Here is a 25,521-nt window from a genome sequence, read left to right as displayed (position 1 = left end):
TCTCTCTCTCACATATATATATATATATATATATATATATATATATATATGTATTTATTGCAGATTGTGGTGTTCTCCTATTGGGCGACAAGCAATTCTGCGTTTGTAATAACCCCCCTCAAAACAAAAATAGTTATGTTCAAGAATGAAATTCCTTCTACAATGAACTCTACTTATTGGCTATATAAAGTTGATTATTCTCGTAACATTTTTCTTACAAATTTTCATCTTTTTTGTGGTCTATCACCATGTGTAAAGATGTAATTTCTTGTAAATCTATGTCTTTTAGCATGTTAAGAACTTGGTTGTGTCTTTGAGGTAACTTTTTAGTTTTGTTACAAGTGGTTGCAGAAATTTGTCTATGTATCCAGATCGTTTTGATGTAATTGAGACTATTCCTGAAATTATGGGTCAGCCAGGTGGGTTTGTGAGGTTTTTGTGTATTTTTGGTAGAAAGTAAAAAACTGGTAGTCTGGGATTTTTTAGATATAGGTATTCATGTAGTTTTTTTTTATCTAGAATTCCTATTCCAAGGATGTTGTCTAAAATGGTTCTTTATTCCCTTGTATATCATTCAATGGGGTCTTTTTTTAGGACCTCATTTATTTTGTGGTCATTCAGGAGCCTAAAAGCTTCTTTTAGGTAAGCGCTGAGAAGAAAACTTTTCAGAGCATATTGGTAGCCTTTGGGAGGTGATGCGGGTGACCTAGGGGTGCTTGGGATTTCCAAGCCCACCTTACCTTTGGACCCATCAGCGGCCATACCCCCTGCACACATGACAGTTCCACCAAGAAATTCTGTTCTGATTATTGTGAATTAATATCAGGTTATCGAAATGGTTATTGCTTTTGTCTGCTTGTTATATATATGTATTTCTTGATATATGTGATATGTTTTAATATCTTTGCAGTACATTATACATTATATATATTAACCATAAATAGTTTTTTCTTGGTACTTGATTCATTTTTTATAGCCATCTTAATGATGAGTGAATCGTGAAGTAATAAGCTCCAACTTAACCTCCTATATAGCTCACATGATAAATTGTAAAATGTCTCCATAGTTTGCACTTCTCTAATAAGATGTAATTTAGTTATACTAGTCAGTCAGTTAATGTTTTTTTAAGCATGTGGTTATTAACCAAAAAAGAGGCAATATCCACAAAGCAATGACAAATAACCATATTCTAGAGAAAATGTGACATTGTAACTATGTGATATATGAAAGAAAATGAATGTGTAACCTTAATTAACAGAGAGAAAAAGAGAAAATGACCCTAAGGGGAACGTACTTCTAGTAGTGAAATATTTAAAATTTGTAATTGAGAACATACATTGACATAAATAATGAATCAGTTAAAATAGACAATACTTAGTTGTCTAGCCGCGAGGCTACTCTGATATCCTTGTATTTTTAATAAATTAATACTTTCATTGGACCACTTTAAGTGGTGGAAGTTAATGAATGGTACACTTGGTGCAGTCAATCATTTCCCTAGAAAATGAATGTAGACAGTTTTCTCCTCTAAAAAAATGTAATCTAAATAGCACTACTAGAGCACCAAGTCCTTGTAATTGTGAGACCACATGAGAAGATTCTTTAATATGCCTATATTTAACTCAGCATAACTGGATGAAAACATGGAATCTGTTCAATAAAAGGTTTAATAGAATTTAATTGAACAAAATTCTGTGTTGATGTTAAATGGTCCTGGAAGGAGTGCTTTTCTGGGCAGTTTTGTGATTTTTAACACTTTATCTCTTTAGCTAAATAATGAAATCATAAGTTATTAAATATATTCTTTGTACATCACCCTTTGGAATCTCACCAAGCAATTATGGTAAGGTGAGGATTGGCTGATTATAGAATTACTTTAATGATCAATTTTTGAATACATGGACTATTTGTTACTGCCATAGATGCAGGCGGTGCAGTTGAGGGGAGTAGGTGTTTCTTTGTCAAAGCCCCTTGTATATTCGTGAGTTTTTCACCACTGGGGCAAATTTTACCATGGGGCCCACAAATGTCTAGCTATGCCCTATAATATTTTTCACAGGAAAGTAGAAGTAAAAGTAATTAAAAGTACGAAAATATGTTGAAACTGTAATAGGAGACTAACTTACCCTGACCATAGGTCTTCCCAGAAATCTTATATTTTCATTAATTAAACTCATCAGCTGCAGAATGGTTGGATCATTATATTCAAATCTGTGACTCAGTAGTATGGACACAATTATATTGGCTACAGCAGCATTAACGATGGTCAAATTATTAAATGGTTTTCCTAAAAATTGGAAAAAAGTGCAAATTAAAATAAAACATGAGAAATATTCATATAAATCATATAAATATATATATATATATATATATATATATATATATATATATGTGTGTGTGCGTGTATACCCTTGCATTCCTTTGCTTGTGTGGATATTCACCTGTTTACACACCAACACTGTGGGGACCTTATTCGTAGTGGGGACGAAAAATGAGCTCACCACAAAGCTTCCCAAGATGACCTTCCAATAGAACATATCACTTTAATGATGGAGTGCCAGCAGTGATGTAAGCTGGGAAGGTGTGTTTTAAAACATATTCTATAAAATAATAAGTTAATCAAATATAGGGTGTCAACTGGCATTTGAGACCCTGGGCGTCTGTCTGCTTCGTCCAGTATGGCTGTATCTATGTATAATATAATTTTAATAATAAACTATAGAAATATTATATTTTGGAAACCTGCTCATCTCATTTATTATTTAAAGAGTCGGAAAGAGAATATCTTATACAGATCACACGGTGTCTATCCAAACACTATGCAGAAACAGTGATGGCTCTAGGGCATATAACAAAAAGCAGTACTGCCTATACTGTGACAAGCCCCTCTCAAAAATAGTCCAGCATATGGAGTATGTTCACCACAATGAGACTGAAGTAGCCTGGGCCATGAAATTCCCCAAGCACTGAAAAGAAAGGTGAATGTACATGACACATCTTCACAATCTCTTAGTTATTTTTACCTGTGGTCTGATTTTCAGATTTAACTACTGTCTATTATACTTTACTCAATGTTATTTTTATCTTGAAAATGTGTGGTTATTCATGAGAAATGGCTCTTGATCAGTATTAATGGCTTTTGTCAGTGACTGTTCACAACTATCACACATTAAACCTCATATTTTTACTTTTTGGTTGGTAACTGCCATGACAACTGCTTTTCTTTTCCAATTTTATCATTGTTGATCTGACTCAATTGGTCACCAGAGCACAGAGTTTGATTTCTCCATCTGAGAAGATTACTCAGTTCGGACCTTTCTCTAAGATTCAACCACATAACTGTTCAGATCTCCTATATGGGATTGAGCGATGACTGAAACTATTATCTATCATCATATTTTGCACATATATCACTGTCCATCAATTACACTTATTTTTTTTAAAATCATGCTCTGTACATGCTAGCTACTGTATGTCAACATATAAGTATTCCATGGCTATTTCTCTTATATTATTATTCTTTTTGTATGTAGTGCGGATATATTATGCAGCGTTGTACACTGAGGGGATCATAAGTCTAACAAATTACATATAATGAAATAAATAGAAGGTAAATATGGCTTTGTCCAAATGAGCTTGCAATGTAAGAGGTGTGGGGAACTATTGATAAATAAGGTAGTGAAATTACAATTGTATCTGCTAGGGCAGACAGTCTGTGCGGCTACTGCCAGGCAATATTAAACAGACATTTGTGTCTGACATTTCTATTCAGCTACCAATGCTGTTTACAGTAGATTTTTTAAGACAGCCACTGGCATCCTGGACAGACTTTCCCCATTTATATTAACCAAACTTCTCTCCTCTTCTGGTTCTGGATAAGGCTTTCACTTTTATGCTACATGAGCAACTACAGTATGTGGTTATTATCATGCCCACTGCTGCACACAGAGCCAGGAAACTTTTTCCCAAACTGAGCAGAAGTTGTGTCGGCAGCTGCTGCCACCAAGGAGGCCTCAGAAAGCAACAAATGATAGACAGTGATAGCAACAGCAAATGCAGTTGAACTCATTCGGTCCAGCAGCTCAAATGAGACAGTATTCCAGTAGATCTTCAAAATATTCACTGCTCAGCACTACACTGTAAATTCCCACTGCCTTCACAAAAATGTAACAGTTTTGTATTTGTGAGAAGATTATGTTGGAAATAGGGCAAAGATTTAATCTAATAGTGCAGCCATTTCTAACTGCCATCCACATACAACCATAATCAACCAACCCATCTTCATTTCCAGCACATCTCTTTTTACATGGCAAGTCATGAATATTAAAATACAACTGGATAGTGCAGGAAGTTTAACATTATTATATAAATGTATTAAACATTTAATTTTACATATAGTATTTGAGATATTTAGCATTTATAGAAAATATTATCAAGGATTCTAAAAGGGATTTTAACTTCCCAAAACCCCTATGTCCAAAAGTATTTCCAAAATTTGGAATTGCATATAAAATTGAGAAAAAAAGGGAGTTTGTATTGTGGCAAGAGCCCGCTACTGCAGAAGCACACGCGTACAACTTCTTCCTTTTTATGGTTCTTTATTGTCAGGATGGTAATAATGTTTTGACACCGTATACTTGCACAGCAATTATGGAGACCCTCAACGCTTACTATACATAGTCCAGCTCTCTGTCCAGATCAGCCAGCTAGCCCAGCATTGATGTCCCTGAACAATGAAACAAGCAGGGTTTTATACCTGACACTCCTCCCACAGGCCTAGCTTGATGGACAGGTGACACACCCACCTTCTCTTTAAAAAGGAAACGCCCATCCCTGGCTCTGTTTAGACTATCAGACCCACCCTGTCTGTTTGCTGAGAGGAAGCAGCTTTTAAATCATGTAAGCCAACCAATTTTAAACTACACATATGTTTTTACCTGGTTTAATCTCTACCTACGTATATAACTGTGCCAATGTTTTACTCTACTTCCCTGCTTTATCTGCATATTGCCAGCTGAATGCCTCCTTTTGTTACATATCCTTCCCCCTAGCGTCTCCAAGTAGGGGGGCGCGGACTTCGCGAGGAGCGCATATTTTCGTGACAACGCATCTGCATTTTTGTGTAGAATCCCAGGCCTATGTTCTACTGAGAACTTGAAAGGTTGTAGTGCCAAGAACCAGCGGGTTACCTTGGCATTTACCTCCCGGTTGTTCTGCATCCATCTTAATGGTGCATGGTCTGTTATTAGGGTGAACTCTCTGCCTAGGAGATAATAGTGCAGAGCTTCTGTAGCCCATTTTATGGCGAGACATTCTTTCTCCACAGTGGCATATTTTTGTTCCCTTGGAAGCAACTTACGACTTAGGTACAGGACAGGATTTTCTACTCCATTCTTCTCCTGTGACAAGACTGCACCTAAGCCAACACCAGAAGCATCAGTTTGGAGGAAGAACCTCCGGGTAAAATCCGGTGCTTGTAGAACTGGAGAGGAACAAAGAGCTAACCGAAGATCAGACCATGCGGTTTCTGCAGAGTCAGACCAGGTTAATCTATCTGGACAACTTTTTTTTAACATGTCCGTAAGTGGTGCAGCTCTAGTGGCGAAGTGGCTTACAAACCGCCTGTAGTAACCTACTAAGCCTAAAAAGGTTCTTAACTGTGACTTTTTCTCTGGTCTTGTCCAATTTTTGACTGCCTCCACTTTGTCTAGCTGGGGTTTTACATGCCCTCGACCAACAATGTACCCCAAATATTTGGCTTCTCTCATGGCTATGGCACATTTCTCTGGGTTAGCTGTTAACCCTGCGGACCGTAATGAAGCTAAGACCGCCTCAACTTTGGCTAAATGTGATCCCCAGTCTGGGGTATAAATCACTATATCGTCCAAGTAAGCAGCTGCATAAGCTGTGTGAGGTCGTAGCAATTTATTCATAGCCCTTTGGAAGGTGGCAGGTGCCCCATGCAACCCAAAGGGTAGGACTTTATATTGATAGAGACCATCAGGGGTGGAAAATGCAGTCTTTGGCTTGGCCGTGGAAGTCAGGGGAACTTGCCAATAACCCTTTGTTAGATCAAGGGTTGTTAAATAATTGCTACCAGCAAGATTTTCCACTAGTTCATCAACACGTGGTATCGGATAGGCATCAAACTGCGACATACTGTTTAGGCGCCTAAAGTCATTGCAGAACCTAATTGTCCCATTGGGTTTCGGGACAAGCACAATGGGACTATTCCATTTACTAGTGGACTCTTCAATTACATCTAACTGGAGCATCTTCTCGACCTCCTTTCTCACGTCCACCCATCTGGCTTCTGGAATATGATATGGCTTCTGCTTGACAATGACTCCTGGCGCAGTGACAATGTCGTGTTCAATTAAGGTAGTGCACCCAGGAATGGAAGAAAAGACATCCCTGTGCCGGCGAATCATTTCTTCAGTCTGTTGTCTCTGCTGAATGGACAAGGCTGGCTCTATGGGTACTTCAGACTTTTCAATGGCAGTACTCACTACCTGAGGAGAGGTTTCCTCATCATGCCAGGGTTTTAGGAGGTTCACATAATATATTTGCTCCTCCCTTCTCCTACCTAACTTGCGGACTCTGTAATTGACAGGACCGACAGCCTCTAGAACTTCATATGGACCCTGCCAATGGGCGAAAAGTTTGCTTTCTTGGGTAGGAACCAGGACTAGGACCTTGTCCCCAGGCTTGAAAGATCGAACCACAGCACTTTTGTCATAACTTTTCTTCTGTCGTTCCTGAGCCTCTTTTACATGTTGCTACACAATGGGCCCTATCTTTCCTAGCCTCTCATACATTTGGGACACAAATTGTACCAGATGTGGCTCTCTGGGACCTTGCTGCTCCCAGCCTTCTTTTAACATATCCAAGATACCCCTGGGCTGTCTCCCAAACAATAACTCAAAGGGACTAAACCCTGTTGAAGCTTGAGGTACCTCACGGATGGCAAACATCAAATAGGGAATAAGAGTGTCCCAATCTTTTTCTCTTGAGCCACTGCTTTCCTGAGCATGTGCTTTAATGTGCGGTTAAAGTGTTCCACCAAGCCATCTGTTTGTGCATGGTATACAGAGGTCTGAAGCGCCGTAACCCCTGGCAACTGGCACATGTCCTTCATCAGTTTAGACATGAATGGAGTACCTTGGTCTGTGAGAATTTCTTTGGGTATTCTCAAGCGTGTAAACATCAATACCAGTTCTTTAGCTATGGTGCTGGACTTTGTTTCGTAGGGGAATCGCCTCTGGATACCTGGTTGCATAGTCAAGCACCACTAGTATATACTGGTGCCCACGTGCTGATTTTTCCAGTGGCCCCACAAGGTCCATAGCTATCTGTTCAAAGGGAACTTGTTTTATTGGTATTGGAATGAGAGGTGCCCTGTACATGGGTTTGGTACAGGTTTTTTGACAAATGGGACAGGACCGGCAATACTTTTTCACTGCCATGTGTACACCGGGCCAGTAAAACCTAAGCAGAACTCGTTCCCGTGTTTTATCCTCCCCTAGGTGTCCCCCACAGACATGTGTATGTGCTGCTTTTAACACTAGGGGTACATGGACCTCATGAACCATTAATTGTTCTACTTTTTCCCCCTGCACAGTAGCAACTCTATACAAGAAATTATTTTTAACAATAAAATATGGTATACCTTCTGCAGGCTGGGCGGCTTTCACTACCACATTTACCTCAGTCACACTTTTAAAGGCATGTTCCAAAGTGGCATCATTAAGTTGGTCTCGAGCAAAGTCCTGCAAAGGAAACAAAATTGGTATTGCGGACCAGTCCGTAGCCTCACTGACAGGCGGGGTGGGCTCATTTTTGACATCACCGACCAATGCTAGTTTGGACTGTCCATGTTTCCCCACAGGTGGATGCTTTTGTGGAACTCATGCTGTGACTCCCAGGATGGCATTCCGGTTTGGCGGTTCCCAAAGATCGATGTCCAGATGTTGTGGATTCATAGGCGGTTCCTTTAAGACCGGGCTTCCGACCGTTGCATCAGTTGCCGGCATGTCCGGCCGGATCCGCTCACCGAGGACATCATTAAACAGTGGGAAGTCTCGCACCACAATGAGTGGATATGGGAGTTTAGGTGCTATGGCAGCTACCACCATAACAGTTTTGTCTTTGATTGTGACTGGTAGTATTGTTCTTTCATACTCCTTTGTCGTGCCATGTACGCAAAGAACCTTCACCTTGGGCAACCGAGAAGTTATGGTTTCGGGTAAGGCAGAGCTGGTAACCAAGGAGAGTTCACTCCCCGAGTCAACCCAGGCCAGAACCAGGTTTTGGTCTATTAGCACAGTCACCCGGAACAAACAAGGACTTCCTGATGTGGGACTCATGGTAAAACAGCTTGGAAATGCAGGCCCATTATGTGCCACGGAACAGTCCATGGGTTACGGTAGTTTAGGACACTGCCTTAAAGTGGCCTGGCTCACCACATTCAAAACACTTCAGAGTAGACAGCTTTGCACCTGGCCCTCTGTCCATAGCAGTTTTGCCATTGGGCCCTGTAGCAAGGATTGTCAAACCTGGCTTTTGGCGCGGCAGCGGCTTTGGCACAAATGCAGGTTCTTTAGTCATTTGCTGTAGCGCACAAAACCTTTCTACCACGGTGGAAAGCTCTTCGTAAGTTTGTGGGTCTGATTGCAGCACCCACCTTCGCAAATCGCGGTTCAGCCCCCGATTGCAGTGATCTATCGCCAGAACTTCAATAATCCGAGAAGGCAAATTCTCCTCAGGCTGCAGCCATTTCTTTAAAATTTTAGAAAGCTCAGCGACTTGCGCTCTGACCGGTTTTTCTTTATCATAGCGCCATTGGTGATAGCGCTGGGCTCGGCCTGGCCCAGAAACTCCAATGCGAGCCAATATCTCAGACTTTAGGCACGAATAATCAGAGGCCCGTTCCTTATCTAGATCCATATAAGCTCACTGAGCTTCACCAGTCAGGTATGGCGCCAGTCTCTCAGCCCAATGTTTAGGAGGCCATTTTGCAAGTCTCTCAAAGGACACCAGATACGCTTCTATGTCATCACCTGGTGACATTTTCAGGAGTACAGGACCAGGTGGTTCATGTCTTTCATGCCTCACCTAGCTTAACTCTTCTCTTAAGAGCCTTGCTGCTCTTGCTGCGCAGCGACCACATTCACGAGGGTTCTCCGTACTTCCTCCATGTTGACGTCTGCGCGGGTTGGGTAGCGGAAACTTGCTTCCCAGAGTATCCCACTCCTGACACCACTTGTGGCAAGAGCCCGATACTGCAGAAGCACACGCGTACAACTTCTTCCTTTTTATGGTTCTTTATTGTCAGGATGGTAATAATGTTTTGACACCGTATACTTGCACAGCAATTATGGAGACCCTCAACGCTTACTATACATAGTCCAGCTCTCTGTCCAGATCAGCCAGCTAGCCCAGTGTTGATATCCCTGAACAATGAAACAAGCAGGGTTTTATACTTGACACTCCTCCCACAGGCCTAGCTTGATGGACAGGTGACACACCCACCTTCTCTTTAAAAAGAAACGCCCATCCCTTGCTCTGTTTAGACTTTCAGACCCACCCTGTCTGTTTGCTGAGAGGAAGCAGCTTTTAAATCATGTAAGTAAACCAATTTTAAACTACACATATGTTTTTACCTGGTTTAATCTCCACCTAGGTACATAACTGTGCCAATGTTTTACTCTACTTCCCTGCTTTATCTGCATATTGCCAGCTAAATGCCCTCCTTTTGTTACAGTATATATAGAATATTTGGTGAAGGTTTACTAATATTAATTTGTGAATTAATTAAGATGCTAAATATAAAGTAGAATGAAGTCTGATGTATTCATCTTAACACATGAATAATTACAATATATGATAAGAAATCCAAATTCACTCTGTATTGTATTAACAGATAGAGCAGCCTTTGTTGCAAAAATTCACATTGCTCATCACAATTATGGTGAATTGATGGTATTACACTTTTCCATTGATGAACAATGGTTTTCACTTGTGGAATGTTGAAATTCAAGATGCATAAGTCACATAAAGTGCAAAAACTTTACTCCAGCTGTAATTTACCAGCATAATGTATAATTACAGCAAATAAAGAATATGAAAGAGATTAGAGCAAGCAGAGAATAACACAATTAGATGAGGAGTAGTGTATGTATGTAATAACACTAACAAATTATATTAATGTTTAATCTCTGTTATTGTGGAAAGTTTAAAGTAACCACTCACCTCCATATGATTTAAATGTCTGTTTTAAACATTCAGCCTCCTCAATAATCTTGTTTTCAATAGATTTCTTCCCCATCCCAAAATCTCGTAATGTTGAAAGAGTAAATCGTCTCATCACTCTCCAGTTCTCACCATTAGACATGATAAGACCTAAACAGAATGAATACATGTCACAGGGCTGTGCTGATTTAAAGTACATATAACGTCTGCAAAAAATATATATATTATTGTGAGAGATGAGCTTCACCAAGAGTGAAATTCGCCTCAAACACCTGTATACAGTATGATATCAGCTCTCCATCAGTCAGTCACCCAATCCCAGCCTAAATCTCCTGTTTATGTACCTGATAACTGTACATGTACAGAGTTGAAGAATATTTTTGCAAATTCACATTTTGCATAATTTACAGCCTGAATACAGATGGGATGCAGGCGGTCAATTAATGCAGCTGTGTGGTGTGTTTGGCGCAGGACTGGGAAAACTTAAGACCATATTCGCTGGTAAAACTTGCAAAATTTTGCTTCATAACACAGATCGAGACAAATATTTTGCAGAACAGTGAATATTTTGCTCATCACTAATCAAAGGTCTGTTTCAAAACTGGACAAAATACAATACAATTAATAACTATGCATGTCACCCATGCTCTCTTTCACTCCTCTGCAGCATGTTTTCATGTTAGGAGGGAGGTGCTTCTCTAAGACAAGCAGAGAGTGACTGACAGCTAGGCAGACTTGCTTTGCAGAAATGCACTGAGTTGACTGGTTGAGTCAATGATGTTCCAAAAGTTCAAAATCATTGAAGTTTGTTTGTTTCATTGTTAAAGTGTAATTTTTAGTAAATCTATATGATTGTATCTTTAATCGTTAGCTCATTGTATTTAGCAATGACACTATATTTGCCCTTAATAAAAAGGATAAAAAACAAGATTTCTATATGGAATAAATTACCTTTCATTCAGACAGTCACTGTGTTAAAATTAGTTACTTTGAATGTTAATTCAGGTCATTTATAAGTTGTGAAGCTAATCTATATTAACCCAGATTTGCACATATGTTTAGTATAAACACAAGTAAGGTTGAGGCTGTTAGCTAGTGAGAATTCTTCTAAGTGAAATTCTTACAAGTGTATTAACTAGTATAGTTAGAGATATACAAGAGAGGAACAGGAGGGAAACCTTTTACCTGTAAACACTGCTACATGAGGACAACATTCAACAAACTGCCCTGAGCTCTGATTTCCTCAACCACCTGGATTGTTACCTGCCTGGACTCTCCCTGCTGAACTGTTTCTCACACTTATTCAGGCCTGCTGCAGTATTATCACTTTGTGATTCCTCTTATGCTGCTTGGATTCACACTTTTAAACCACACTGTTACTCCACTTAGCTTGAACTTTGAACTGGCTCCCTCTTGTCCTGTGGATTTGTATCACCAGCTTAGTGCACCTTGTATTATGCCTTGTTTTATACTATTGCCTTCCAATCATGCCTGATGTTCCTGTTTCACCTACCTGTTTTTTTCTAAACCCACCCATCTGCTATCTCTGCTGTCCTTTCTGCTTCTTATTCCCTGACTCATACTTTACATCTCTTCTTCCTTTTTTCTCTCCTTCTACCTTTGCATTCTTTTTATTCACCTCTTGTGTTCTCACTATTTCCTCACTACACTTGTAAGCCCTTACCATTCTTGCTTTCTGAATTCTTTCAACTGTATATTCCACACCTTCTATAGCTTTATCATGATTTACTCCTCTCCCACTTCTGTCCTCTCCCTTTATCCCCCTGCTTCCCATGTTCATCCTTTCCATATTGTTCTTCCTCCTCTCTCCCCCTTCTCACTTCCCATCCCCTCCCTATTTCACTCCTCTCATCTCTTCTGTGCCTCTGGGCCCCTGATCTAACATGCTACCCCATCTTACATCTTTTCCTCTCTCCTCCCTTTCCCCACTCACACCCTTTCCCTCTTGTCCCCTTCGCTGCTCTTCTCTCAGTGTCAATCTGCTCCTACCTACCTCCTCCCTCTCTTTCCCCCCAGCTAATCTTATCCCTCACATCACTCCTACCTTCTGCCTCTCCCATTCATAAACCTCCTTATCTGCCCCATCTCCACTCCTCCCCTACCTCTTGCTCCGCTGCCCCTCATCTCCTGTCTACTGACAAATCCCCTTATTTCTGTGTCTCGTCCAATTCCTACCCTCTCTTCCTGTCATTCACCTCGCTCCATATCTTACTCACCCTTGCAGACAAGCAACCCCAACAATCTCATCCACATCTCTCCTCTTCCCTCTCTTCCACTATCCTGTGGTCTCTGGAATGCCAGATCAATCTGCAACAAATTGACCTCTATCCATGATCTCTTTATCTCTAGATCCTTTAACCTGCTTGCCATCACTGAAACCTGGCTATACCCTGAGGACACTACCTCTCCTGCTGCTCTCTCTTTCGGGGGCTTGTCCTTCTCCCACACACCCAGATCTGGGAAACGGCAAGGTGGTGGCGTCTGCATACTTCTCTCCTCCTGCTACTTTTTTGGGGTTCTTCCCCCTGAACCCTCCTTCTCTTTTTCCTCCTTTGAGGTACACTCTTTCCGCCTATTCCACCCAGTCCACCTTCGTGTTGCTGTTATCTACCGTCCTCCTGGTCCTGTCTCCTAATTTCTTGATCACTTTGCCACCTGGCTCCCTCACTTTCTCTCCTCTGACCTTCCCTCCCTGATCTTGGGGGATTTTAATATCTCTATTGGCAATCCCTCAGACCCTGCTGCCTCCAAACTTCTCTCCCTCTCCTCCTCCCTTGGTCTCTCTCAATGGACCAACTCTCCCTCCCACCGCAGTGGCCATTCCCTAGATCTATTTTTTTCACACCTCGGTACTGTCTCTGACCTCATTAATTCACCTTTTCCTCTCTCGGACCACCATATCCTCTCTTTTAGCATCTCTCCACCCCTCTCATTGTCCCCGGCCCCCAAGGTTACTCTCACCAGGCGTAATCTTGACACAGTTGATCCTACCACTTTCTCCTCCTCCCTGGGCTTGCTCCTCTACCCATCACCACTTTTTCTTGCCCTGATAAGGCTGTCTCCTTCTACAATCGCACTCTTACCACTGCACTTGACTCTGTCGCCCCGGCTGTCACCATCAAGCTTCGTCGGTCCCCGCCACAACCGTGGCACACTAAACTTACCCGCTATCTTCAAAAATGCTCCCGCAGTGCAAAACGGCTTTGGAGAAAGTCACGCACTCATGCTGACTTCCTCCACTTCAAGTTCATGCTTGCATCTTATAGTTCGGCCCTTTCCCTCTCTCCAAACAATCTTTCTTCAAAGCTCTCATTTCTTCCCAATCCTCTAACCCCCGTCGGCTTTTTGCCACCTTCAACTCCCACCTCTCCCCTCCCCCTCTCCCACTCCCCACCACGCTCTCTGCTGTCGACTTTGCTACCCACTTCACCTCCAAGATTGAGTCTATACGTCATGACATCTCACAGCAGTCCCTTCTTACACCACCCTCTCCCCCCTCCACGCCCATTCTGTCCCCCTTCTCACCCTCCTCTGCTGCTGCTATCTCCTTTCTCCCCTCCCCTCCAGCTAGCTCTCCCTCCTTCTCTTCCTTCACTCCGGTATCTGTAGATGAAGTCCATACCCTTCTCTCTGCCTCTCCCCCCTCCACTTGCACACAGGACCCAATCCCCTCCCACCTTCTCCGCTCCCTCTCTCTTGAAGCTTGCTCCCACCTTGCACACCTCCTCAACCTCTCCCTCTCCTCTGGAATCTTCCCCTCCTCTTTTAAACATGCTCTTGTCTCCCCCATACTCAAGAAACCGTCCCTTGAGCCCGCCTCTCTCTCTAATTACCGCACTATTTCACTTCTTCCTTTTGCCTCCAAACTCCTTGAACGGGTTGTCTACAACCGTCTCACCTCCTTTCTTTCCTCTCACTCACTACTTGACCCGCTCCAATACGGTTTTCGCCCCCTCCACTCCACTGAAACTGCCCTCACTAAGGTCACTAATGACCTTCTCCTCGCTAAAACCAATAGACACTACTCCCTTCTTATCCTTCTTGACCTCTCTGCTGCCTTCGATACCGTTGACCACGCACTCCTTTTGCAAACTCTCAAATCTTTAGGCCTATGTAACACTGTCCTCTCCTGGTTTTCCTCTTACCTCACTAACCACTCCTTCTCAGTCTCTACTCATGATTCTACATCATCCCCTCTTCCCCTACCCGTTGGCGTTCCTCAAGGCTCCGTTCTTGGCCCCCTGCTTTTCTCCCTCTACACCTCCTCCCTTGGTGTCCTCATCCGCTCCTTTGGCCTCCAGTACCACCTCTATGCTGATGATACCCAAATCTATCTTTCATCCCCTGACCTCTCCCCTTCCTTTCTGTCTCGTGTCTCCTCCTGTCTCTTGGCCATCTCATCTTGGATGTCCCAACGCTTCCTTAAACTCAATATTTCCAAGACCGAGCTTATAGTCTTCCCCCCTGCCAGGACTCTCCCACCTCCCCCCTCTCTATTTCTGTTAATACCACTACCCTCGTTTCTGTCCCCCAAGCCCGATGCCTTGGGGTCATCCTTGATTCCTCCCTCTCATTTAAGCCTCACATTCTGTCCCTCTCTAAATCCTGTTACTTCCACCTTCGGAATATATCTAAGATACGTCCCTTTCTCACCACGGAAGCCACGAAAACCCTTGTTCACTCGCTTATTATCTCTCGCCTTGACTACTGTAACCTTCTTCTCTCTGGCCTACCTGATTCTCGCCTTGACCCTCTTAAGTCTATCCTCAATGCTGCTGCCCACCTCATTTTTCTCTCCCGCCGCTCTATATCTGCGGTCTCCCTCCAACAGTCACTACATTGGCTCCCCATACCCTACAGAATTAAATTTTAACTCCTCACCCTCACCTTTAAAGCTCTTACTCAATCTTCCCCTCTCTACATCTCCAATCTCATCTCTACCTACACTCCTACCCGCCCCCTCTGCTCTGCCTCTGACTGCCGCCTCACTACACTGATCACCTCCTCTCACTCTCGTCTTCAGGACTTTGCCCGGGCTGCTCCCCTGCTGTGGAACGATCTTCCACGTTCCATCAGGTTAGCATCTACTCTCAAAGGCTTCAAGCGTGCCCTTAAGACTCATTATTTTATTCAAGTCTATCAGTCCTCCTAACTTTCTTGTCCTGGCTCTCTCCCCTAGTTAGTACCCCCATTTATGTGTCTCCCCCTCCCTCTAGGTTGTTAGCTCTCATGAGCAGGGCCCTCTTTCCTTGTGTGCTCCTTCTACAGTTCCTTCACCCTCTGTACCTCTTGGCCTGCTTCACTAGCCCTGTTTTCCCTGTTTTATTAATCTTCGGCCTTCTTCTTGCTGATTTCTACTATCCCTTTCTCTATCTGTCAGATAGAATCTGATCTGCTTTACCCTGTCACCTGTGTTTGTATATATTTGTATCATGTTTTCTGTATATGAAATGTACGGCGCTGCGGTCCCTTTGTGGTGCCTTATAAGTCAAAGATAATAATAATAATAATAAGGTACAAATACAACACTGAATAGAATTTCATACTCAGCGAACACCCACAAGTAAGCAGTAAGGTTCACTGCATTGTTTACAATGGTTAGGGGAGGCTCTAGTTAAGATTCTCAGATAGACTGGAATAAATGTTCAATAAATTACTAATAATATAAGTATTAAGAAAAAAGATTTAGAGTTTGGAAAATGTCACTATCATATATGTTGTGACTTTCTTATTAATTCAAGACTAAATATGACTTCCTAATTGTAATAATTCTATTTAAGATTTACCTGTTTTAATTGACCAAAAAGCCAGTTGTCAACATTGTCTGAGGAACCAAAATAAAAGACGACATTTCATCCGGCCAGAGAGACAGAGCTTATTGCATATTATAATTAACTTCTTGTTGGAACAATGTATAACACTGTAATAATTTATGTATAATTGTGAGCTGTTTCTATTGTTCAAATGGTATAAAAACGTCCCCCTTTGCTGACTATGGTCAGGGGGTTCAGTAATGAAACTCCAAGCTAACATGTTGGGTGTGCTGCGTACGTCAATATTAAACTAATATTTTATTAATTAAAGGTATTTATTTCCCTTTAAGCAACTAGATCAGACAATCAATTATTTTCCATATATTATTCTCTAAACAATTGGATCATATGGAGCTTAAACAATGCATTTGGAAATGAAAAAGAAATACATACAGATTGCAATCACCATATTATATTTCTAAAGATTTTTATTGAGTCAAGTCTATGCCATCATTGGGAAACCTTTTTCAGAGACATGGCAGCATCCTTTGAGCAATAGAGTAGAGTTTGTCTCAGTCCTGTTGGAAATTGAGAGCTGTGATACTGTAATGGGAATTATTATTATTAATTTTTATTTATAGGGCGTCACTAGGTGTCCGTAGCGCTGTAGAGGGACAGACGAAATTACAATACGAGGAGAGACAGCACAGTACAGTAAACAATAAGCACAGTAACTTTGTGAGCTCAAAGCACAGCTAGGGGCGGGGGAGGGGAGAGGGGAAGGTCCGCATTCGACCGAGCCCAAGAAGGAGGGCACGGATGACAGGGAGACCCCCAGGTGGGGAGAGGAGGGAGCGAGAGGGGACGGGGGGAAGAGGGTCCAAGAGGGGGAGGGCAAGGTAGCTGGAGAGCAGAGTTGAAGGTGGTGAAGACAGGAGAGGTGACCCTGCTCAAAGGAGTGTACAATCTAAGGGGTGGGGTAGACAGACAGAGAGACAAAGGGGGAGAGAGCAAGAGAAGGAGGAACGGAGGATAACGGAAGGGGAATGAAGGGGAAGAGGCAGAAGAAAAGGGTAGGAAATTAAGTGGGAGGCTGGAAGGCTTTAACAAAAAGGTGGGTTTTTAAAGCCTGTTTGAAACTGGACAGATTAGGGGAAGTTCTGATGGAAGAGGGAGCTTGTTCCAGTGGAGGTGGGCAGCGTGGGCGAAGTCTTGGATACGCGCATGGGAGGAGGTGATCAGGGGGGAAGAGAGGCGACGGTCATTGGCAGATCGGAGATGGCTGGATGGGGCATGAATAGAGCGGAGGGTGGAGATGTAGGGTGCAGTGGAGTTGGCAAGGGTCTTGTATGTAAGAGTGAGGAGCTTGAAGAGGATTCTGTAGGGGAAGGGGAGCCAGTGAAGGGATTGTTAGAGGGGAGAGACAGACGAGGAGCGGCGAGAAAGGAAGATAAGCCTAGCGGCTGCGTTAAGAACAGATCAAAGGGGAGCAAGATGAGATTGGGGGAGGCCAGTGAGGAGGAGGTTACAGTAGTCCAAGCGGGAGATGATCAGAGAGTGAATAAGACATTTGGTGGCATCTTGGGAGAGGAAGGGCCGGATGTGAGCGATGTTACGCAGCTGGAAGCGGCAGGATTTAGCAAGAGAGAGAATGTGGGGGCCAAAGGAGAGAGAGGAGTCGAGGATGACACTGAGTTCAGTTTTGGCGAGGTTGAGTTTGAGGAATCGGGAGGACATCCAGGAGGAGATGGCAGAGAGGCAGGGGGACACCCTAGAGAGGAGGGAGGGAGAGAGATCAGGAGAGGAGAATGTTTCTAATATTTCTTAAAATGTATCTACATTTATGTTTAATTCCTCACAATTTTAACATTATTTATTTAATTTAAATACGACAAACTATGCATGGTATGAAAGTAAATAGTGCATTCAATACAATTTATAGATTGTATGGGTGAAATTACCTAAAATGCAGATTTTTCAGCAATTTCCATGAATTTAAATTTTAGTTTGAAACTGCCAAACTTACTAAAAGACCAAACCATGGTTTGTCAAAAAGCCACATAACACATCACTGCCCCATCACCAAATGAGTCAATATATAGTAAGCCCACCTAATTAATTGATGGGCATTGCTCTCATCTGTGAGCGATAACTCCTGATTGGCTGCCCAGCTATTAAGTAGGCAAGCTTACCAGGCATTAACCCATTTGGTCATCGGAGTTTCTCGGGAGCAGTCAGCTTTGTCTGAGGGTTTTAATAATGTTGTGGACAAAATATTTTTTTCTTTGATAGACTATAATTAATTTATTGTATCACCAAGGGACACAAACACTTTATTATACTAAGAGGGCCAATTCTTGTAGTGCCTGCTCTTGTGGCAGAATGCACTGCCATACATGTGCATGCTGGTATTTGTAGTGCTAAAAGATTGGGCACTATAATTGAACATTTTAACCCTTGGTACGTATGTTTGGGACCACCCTAGAAGGCTGGGTGTGATGCAGAATAGCACTAGGATGAAAGCTAATGATTGGTAAAACCAGATGTTTTCTATCCAGTTTTATCAGATGGTTTGCTTTAAACCACATACTCTTGGGGCTAACCCAAATGTGACTTAAGGGTTTTCAAACTACCACACATTGCCAGTGGTTTGGGCTTTCACCCTCCAAGCTGGATTTTAAAAAAAATATTAATACATTTCCCACTATGTTTTAAATGACTTTAAGTTGTACAACAGTTCAACAAAGTTTCACATATGATGGACTAGCTGCCAGGATGTCACAGGGAATGGTGTATAGAAATGGCTGCACATATTGCATATAGCACAAATAAGCCAACAGATTTATTTTCAGTTTTGCAATCTTTAAAACATACTTAAACTATATTATATTTATATATTTTTTTTTAAAAACTAAAAAACAGTTACCATATCCCTTTTGTACTTTATCAAACACAGGAGTCGGTGGTCTGTCAGCAAATTCCTCAGCGTGGTTGACTAGAGCATCTTTAATAGCATCATAACCACATAGGATGACCGTCTTCGTCATGCCTATCTGGACGCTGAAAACTGAGCCGTACTTCTTAGACATCTGTAAATAAACAATAGGAGAAATAATTTGTAATATAGTCAAAAATAAATTATATTATGACAGTAAATTAATAATTTCATACAGTTGGAACCAGTGGTCAAAGTGAAAATTTAGAAAGGGCGGTATGAAAAATGTAATGTGAATGCAAGTGAATGGAATTTAATAGTTTTACAGTGAAGACAGTAGGAGAAGTAGCTGTATAGCATACCACCATAAATACCATCACTTTGATCACTGTTTGGTACCCATTAAAATGTATTACCAGGAACTGCAGTAGATATTCGAAACATAAAAAAAATATCAGATAATAAACTAAAAAAAAAAATGAAATAATTGATATTGCTGTAGTGCAGGGAGTAACTTAAAAAAATGGGTCTGTGCAGTGAAATTAGAGCGGATGATCTAAATTGGGTGTAAATTCTGCTAAAACACATACAAAAAAGAGCATTTCCACCCATGTACTGAGCAGTATACATCAAGATGCGGCCAGTTTCATATCTGTAGTATATGCGCCTGGTTGGTACCTAGTTTAGGCAATGTGGCTGATTGTCCTCATCATCATCATGTATACTATATAAAATTTTTCGGATGCTTTACTAGTACACCAACAGGGACTGTAATGACATTGTATTCAAATGCATATATTTTAATATGGAGTTGGTCTCTCTTTTGCAGAGATAACAGCTTTAACTCTCCTTGGAAGGCTTTTCACAAGATGTTGGAGTGTTTCTGTGGGAATTTGTACCAATTCATTCTGTAGAGCATTTATGAGGTCAGGCACTGATGTTGGATGAGAAGGCCTGGCTTGCAATCTCTGTTCCAGCTAATCCCAAAGATGTTTAATTGGGTTGAGGTCAGGGCTTTGTGCGTGCCAGTCAAGTTCTTCCACACCAAAAACTCATCGAATAATGGCTTTGTAGTCTGTGCTTTGTGCACTGGGGTACAGTCATGTTGCAAAAGTGCTTTCCCCAAACTGTTGCCACAGAGTTGGAAGCATAGCATTATCCAAAATGACTTGGTATGCTGAAATATTAAGATTGCCCTTCACTGGAGATAAGGGGCATAGCCCAAATCCTGAAAAACAGCCCCATAACATTATCCCTCCACCATAAAACTTCACAGATGGCATAATGCAGTCAGGCAGGTAACGTTCTCCCGGCACCTGCCAAACCCTAACTCAACCATCTGACTGCTAAACAGAGAAGTGTGATTCATCATGTTTCCACTGCTACACAGTCCAGTGTCGGTGTGCTTTACACCACTCCATCTGATGCTTGGCATTGGTCTTGGTGATGTGAGGCTTGCATGCAGCTGTTCGACCATGGAAGTCAATTCCTTTAAGCGTTCGCCGAACAGTTTTTGTCCTGACATTAATGCCAGTGTAAGTTCAGAACTCCTCAGCTATGGAATCATCAGAGTGTTGGTGACTTTTTACTCACCATGTGCCTAAGCACTCGTTGACCCCATTCTTTGATTTAACATGTTCTTTCACTTCATGGCTGAATTGCTGTTGTTCCTAAACACTTCCACTTTCTAATAATATCACTTACAGTTGACCGTGGAATATCCAGCAGGGATGAAATTTCACAAACCGTCTTACTGCAAAGGTGGCATCCTATCACAGTACCATGCTTGAAGTCACTGAGCTCTTCAGAACTACCCTTTTTGTATCACAAATGTTTGCAAATGGAGACTGCATGGCTAGGTGCTTGATTTTATACACCTCTGGCAATGGGTCTGATTAAAACACCTCAATTCCATAATTAACAGGTGTGGCAAAATAGTTTTTTCCATATAGTGTATTTGCACCTACTTTCTATCAGGAACAAAAGATACACCCCCAACAGATGTATATGCGTCCCGTGCTGGTCTACATAAGCCACATTTATGAGACCTCCCTTACTATACTCAACCTCTGTCAGGCTGCTCCTTTCCTCTCCCGTTTAGTCTCTCCAGTCGTAAGGAGATACAAGCGACAAATTTGTGCATGTCTGCAGTGGTGTATATACATTCTCTTTGTGGGCATGCACATTGAAAATTTGTGCAATTTATGCTACGCAAACTGGCATAATTTCAACTCAGCATCAAGCCCCAGATGTTGAGGTATCATTTCTTGACATTTAAGGACGAAGAGTATAACATTGCCATATGAAATAAAACCGTTCTGATTGTGGAAAGCAGAGATTGCAATAATACAGCAAACAAACTCATGATACTTGTATTTTACTTATAGGAATACAAGTAACAGAGCTAATTGTAAATTACCATTCTGCATTTGCACCCTCCTGTACAACTACTGTAGTTCCTTACATTTGAAGTTCAATTTAGTAAATGTGTGGACATTTCTTCCAATTTCTCCTACTATTAATAATTTGGGGAAATGAATTTACCCACTTTGACTTATTCACATTTAATTTACCTTGTAGTTCTTTCTGGACTAATGGAGCAAAGAAAATGTTTAAAAACATATTTATTTTAAAAGTAGGCATAAGTGCTTTGCTGGTGTTTTATCAGATGTACAGTATTACCTCCACAAGTGTTTTATGAGGTCTTGCCATGTCAATCATGTGTATGTTTCCAATAATTGGTAAAGGCTTTGGTCCCGGAGGGAAATTCTCATAACTTTGTTGTTTCCGATTGGTAAAAACATAGGCCAAAAATAAGATGATGACAGCGGACAGAATAATTGTGAAAGGGTCCATGGCATACAAAGTCTTCTGTAAAATCTAGATAGGAAAGACAAAACATAGGTATTTTATTAGAAAACTTAAACAGTTATCATACATATACAGTCAGTACAAGCAATAGTTATTTCTTCTTTCATCCATCAGGAGAACTTGTCACCAGAGAGGGGGGAGCTGAACGATCGACTCCTGTGGATAAATACATTTTTTATACAGTGTCAGAGTCTACTGATTTAAGATCTAACCTTACCAAGGTTAAAAGGGTTTAATATTATGCCTTATTGGAAATAAGTATGTCTGTTTTTACAACAGGCATACTAAAGATTGTTGGACCCAAAACAGCTTGTTTGTACACATCAGGAACATATGGTAGACCCTTGAAATCCAATCCCTCTATGCATGGGACTGTGGACATCTTCTGGAGTCTTCTAATTTTTAAGTATTCTCTCTGACCAGTATTTGCTAATTGGTGGAACTTTATTCACAACTTCTACAGTAGGTAGTTTTTTTTCAAAATGTCTTGCAGTTTGTAAACTTTAAATGTGCCCTCTCTCATTTAAAGAACTCGCTTTACAAAAAATTAATGTTTTTGGATTTGGGTGCAATAAAAGGCATATAAGTAGCCTCTATTCACAAAGGAATGCCTGGATCTGCCTATCATTTCACATTAAAAGATACCACATTTCTCTCTATAAATAGTCAATGACTTCTTTTTCTGCTCCCTGCTTTGTGCATGAACAGGTGCATGTCATTGTTTATCAGTATTTGCTCTACAAAGCTGAACTTTGGGTTCAGATAAGGAATTAGGACTAATGAAGCTTGTGCCAAGTTTAAGGAAAGCTGGTCTTAAATTACATTTTTTTATTGATGCTTTGGTTCAGTAAACAGCAGTGTAATTATTATTTTAACATTAGAAATAAAAGTTTGATCTCCCAAAGTAGTATCTCAATAATCAAAGGAGTGAATAATAGCAGGGAGAACAGCATGATTATGATTCCATACTAATGGTTATTTTAATAAAGACAGAAATCTGTCTAAACAGTCAAGATAATGTTAAAATGATCCATTTTTAGGAATAGAACCTTTCCATGCCATTAGGACAAGCGTTGTGGGTACAACACCACCTAGGATTGACACAGAGTGCGGTGGTGAAGAGTCTAATTTATTACTGTTATTCACCAGAGCCTGTTGAAATCAGGGAAGGTTATGGCTGTGTGTAGTAATCAGGTTGTGGTTCACCGAAGTGGGCCTTAGGAAGGTGGGTGGAGCTCTACAGGTCAATATCTCAGGAGGCAGAATGGTCAAATTAGTCAAAGTCATTGGGATACAGGTAAAACAAGAAAGAATCGACAGGCAGGGGAATTGTAAGGGAAAGCTAAATAAATATCAAAACCAATATGTCTGCATGATAGAAAGTTGGGATCCAAGTATCACATAAACAGGGACAAACCAGGTCAATAATCACGAGTAAATACTAATCAAGATAACATATAGAAGCTCTGAACAAAAATTATCTTTTCCAGGCATCAATGAAGCCAAAAGATCTCCTTAACAAACAGATCGGCTAGAGAGGCAGTAGAAGGTAAAACCCTTGAGGGGCCCAAAATGGGTAATTTTTAAGCATCTTTCTACCACCACCTATATAGTATTACTTCCTGTATAGTATTGCCTCCTGACAATGGGATATCAAAGACAAAGTCCTTTGGGATGTGTGCCTATGACTAACTCGACCTAGGTAAGGGTTGCAATAGTCCTACTGTTTTTGAGCACAAGTGTCACACGTGTGATCCATGCTTGACAAGAAGAGCAATTCTAATTGAATTTGGAGCTACTTGTAGCTGCCATTACACCAGGTGAACCCTCAATTAGATAGGGAAAGAAGGTAATGTTACCTTACAATTCTTCTGACACTTGGTTCTTGAAAGAAATATTTAAAATTTTATTTGGGGGGAGGGTGCTGCTCAGAGTCAAAGAGCACTCTATTTTTTTTGGCAACTTATTGCTAAAGATGTTACTGATACTAGCCCTCCCAAATTGCTCTCAGTTTGAAACACTTTGGATTTTTAAAGCAAGACAACTATTTGCTGTTTGAGGTGGGCTGCTCAGTGTCATGCAGCACCCTGCTTTTTATCTACTAAATAGTTTGTATGTCTATTCCATAAAATACTGTTACAACAACTAGTAGCCACTGCTTGTCTACTATTTACTCTCTGACATTCAATTGATCAGCAAACAATTTTAGCAGATTGATCTTTAAATAAACTGCAGTACAATCACAGTTATTACAATATAGCTTGCCTCTTTCACCCTATCCACTCCTATCCAAGCTGTTGTTTTAGTACAGAATTGAAGCCAACCTCCTACCCACATGCTACAACTTTGAAAATGGCAGATAGGAAAAGCGGGATATATGTAAAAGATATTGATCCAAAACTCGAATGACCTGACATGTTACCAGAAATTATGTTTTCTCCTTGATTTGAGATCTGAATTTGGAGTTCAGAACAGCGCTATGACTCGGTTCGTCTCAGAACCCCAATATTCGGATCTGTCTGATTCCTCCGAATCCGAACCACTCAACTCTAATATCAACTTTTTTTCTAACTACTGAGTACAAGCAAGAAATAATCACCTTAACTTTATTTCAGGATCTGAAAAAGGTAATACAGGGATCATTGAGATTGCCCGATGCTATATTATTACTGTGGATGAATATTGGCACCGTCTAGCGGCTGGAGAGATAATTAGAGATGAAAAAATGTTAAACAGTCTTGTAAATGTATCAAAATTTACTGTTTTGATGTTCAAAAACTTGTTCAATAACTCTTACTCTATTATGCATCATACATTTACATTAATAAAGTATTTTTATGGTGATATTTTAGTTACAACATACAAATGACTTATTTAACATCTAATCTAACGAACATCTATCTCTGCCTATATCGCTATAAACATTATACAGTGATATCTTGTGAACTTTTAAGATGATGATATCATCATAGGATTTTCATCACACTCCAGGTCAGATCAATTTAAGCTGCACAGGGCTGAATGCTAATCATTCACCTGGTGATTACCCAAACCCTCCATACCATCCCGATAAGTGTGGAAAACATAATTTGATTCATAACAGTGGTGCCATATCTTATGGTATTTATGTATGGCCTTTCTACATTCATACATGAATCGATCATGTCTCCATACCTTAGTAATTAGATTGATCCAGTGAGTTACACTTGGTGGTTCAGTTGCCATCCATCTCCCAGCTATAATAACCTTAGCCAGGGAGGTTAAGGTAAATATATATTTGAAGAGTGGTTTACTTACAGTTTCTTCAAGTGTAGTGCCAAATAGACGGATCTTAGGGCATAAAAAAGGGATCAGAGGTAGTGTGGAAGAGATACAGTCCTATATTTGGCCACAGAAGGACTGGACAAGACCATAAAAGATGCCAAAAAGTGCCCTCAGTGATACCACACCTGGGGCACTCCGAAGAGGTGCACAGTCCCATCCCGGGCATCTTGGTTGGTGTTAAGCATACTTTGTGTACAATGTAAAAATGGATCTGCTAAAACTTAATAAAGGATGTGGCATGTCTAGCACTTCCCTCCACGGTATTCCACTCCTCATCATAAAGAACCCTTAGATCGGTTTCCCATTTTATTCTGAGCAGATCTAATCCTCTCTGGGTCACCTAAGATAACAATAAGGCATATAGCA

At 41.1% G+C, this 25,521-nt stretch overlaps 1 pseudogene; it reads right to left on the bottom strand.

Moving 5' to 3' along the window:
• The window catches only part of LOC142143430 (cytochrome P450 2C5-like), a 78,515-nt pseudogene that overhangs the window by 40,294 nt on the left and 12,700 nt on the right, over nucleotides 1-25,521 (bottom strand).

The sequence above is a fragment of the Mixophyes fleayi genome, chromosome 3, assembly GCF_038048845.1.
Source record: "Mixophyes fleayi isolate aMixFle1 chromosome 3, aMixFle1.hap1, whole genome shotgun sequence".
Classification (NCBI taxonomy): domain Eukaryota; kingdom Metazoa; phylum Chordata; class Amphibia; order Anura; family Limnodynastidae; genus Mixophyes; species Mixophyes fleayi.
This window is presented reverse-complemented; position numbering and strand designations above follow the sequence as displayed.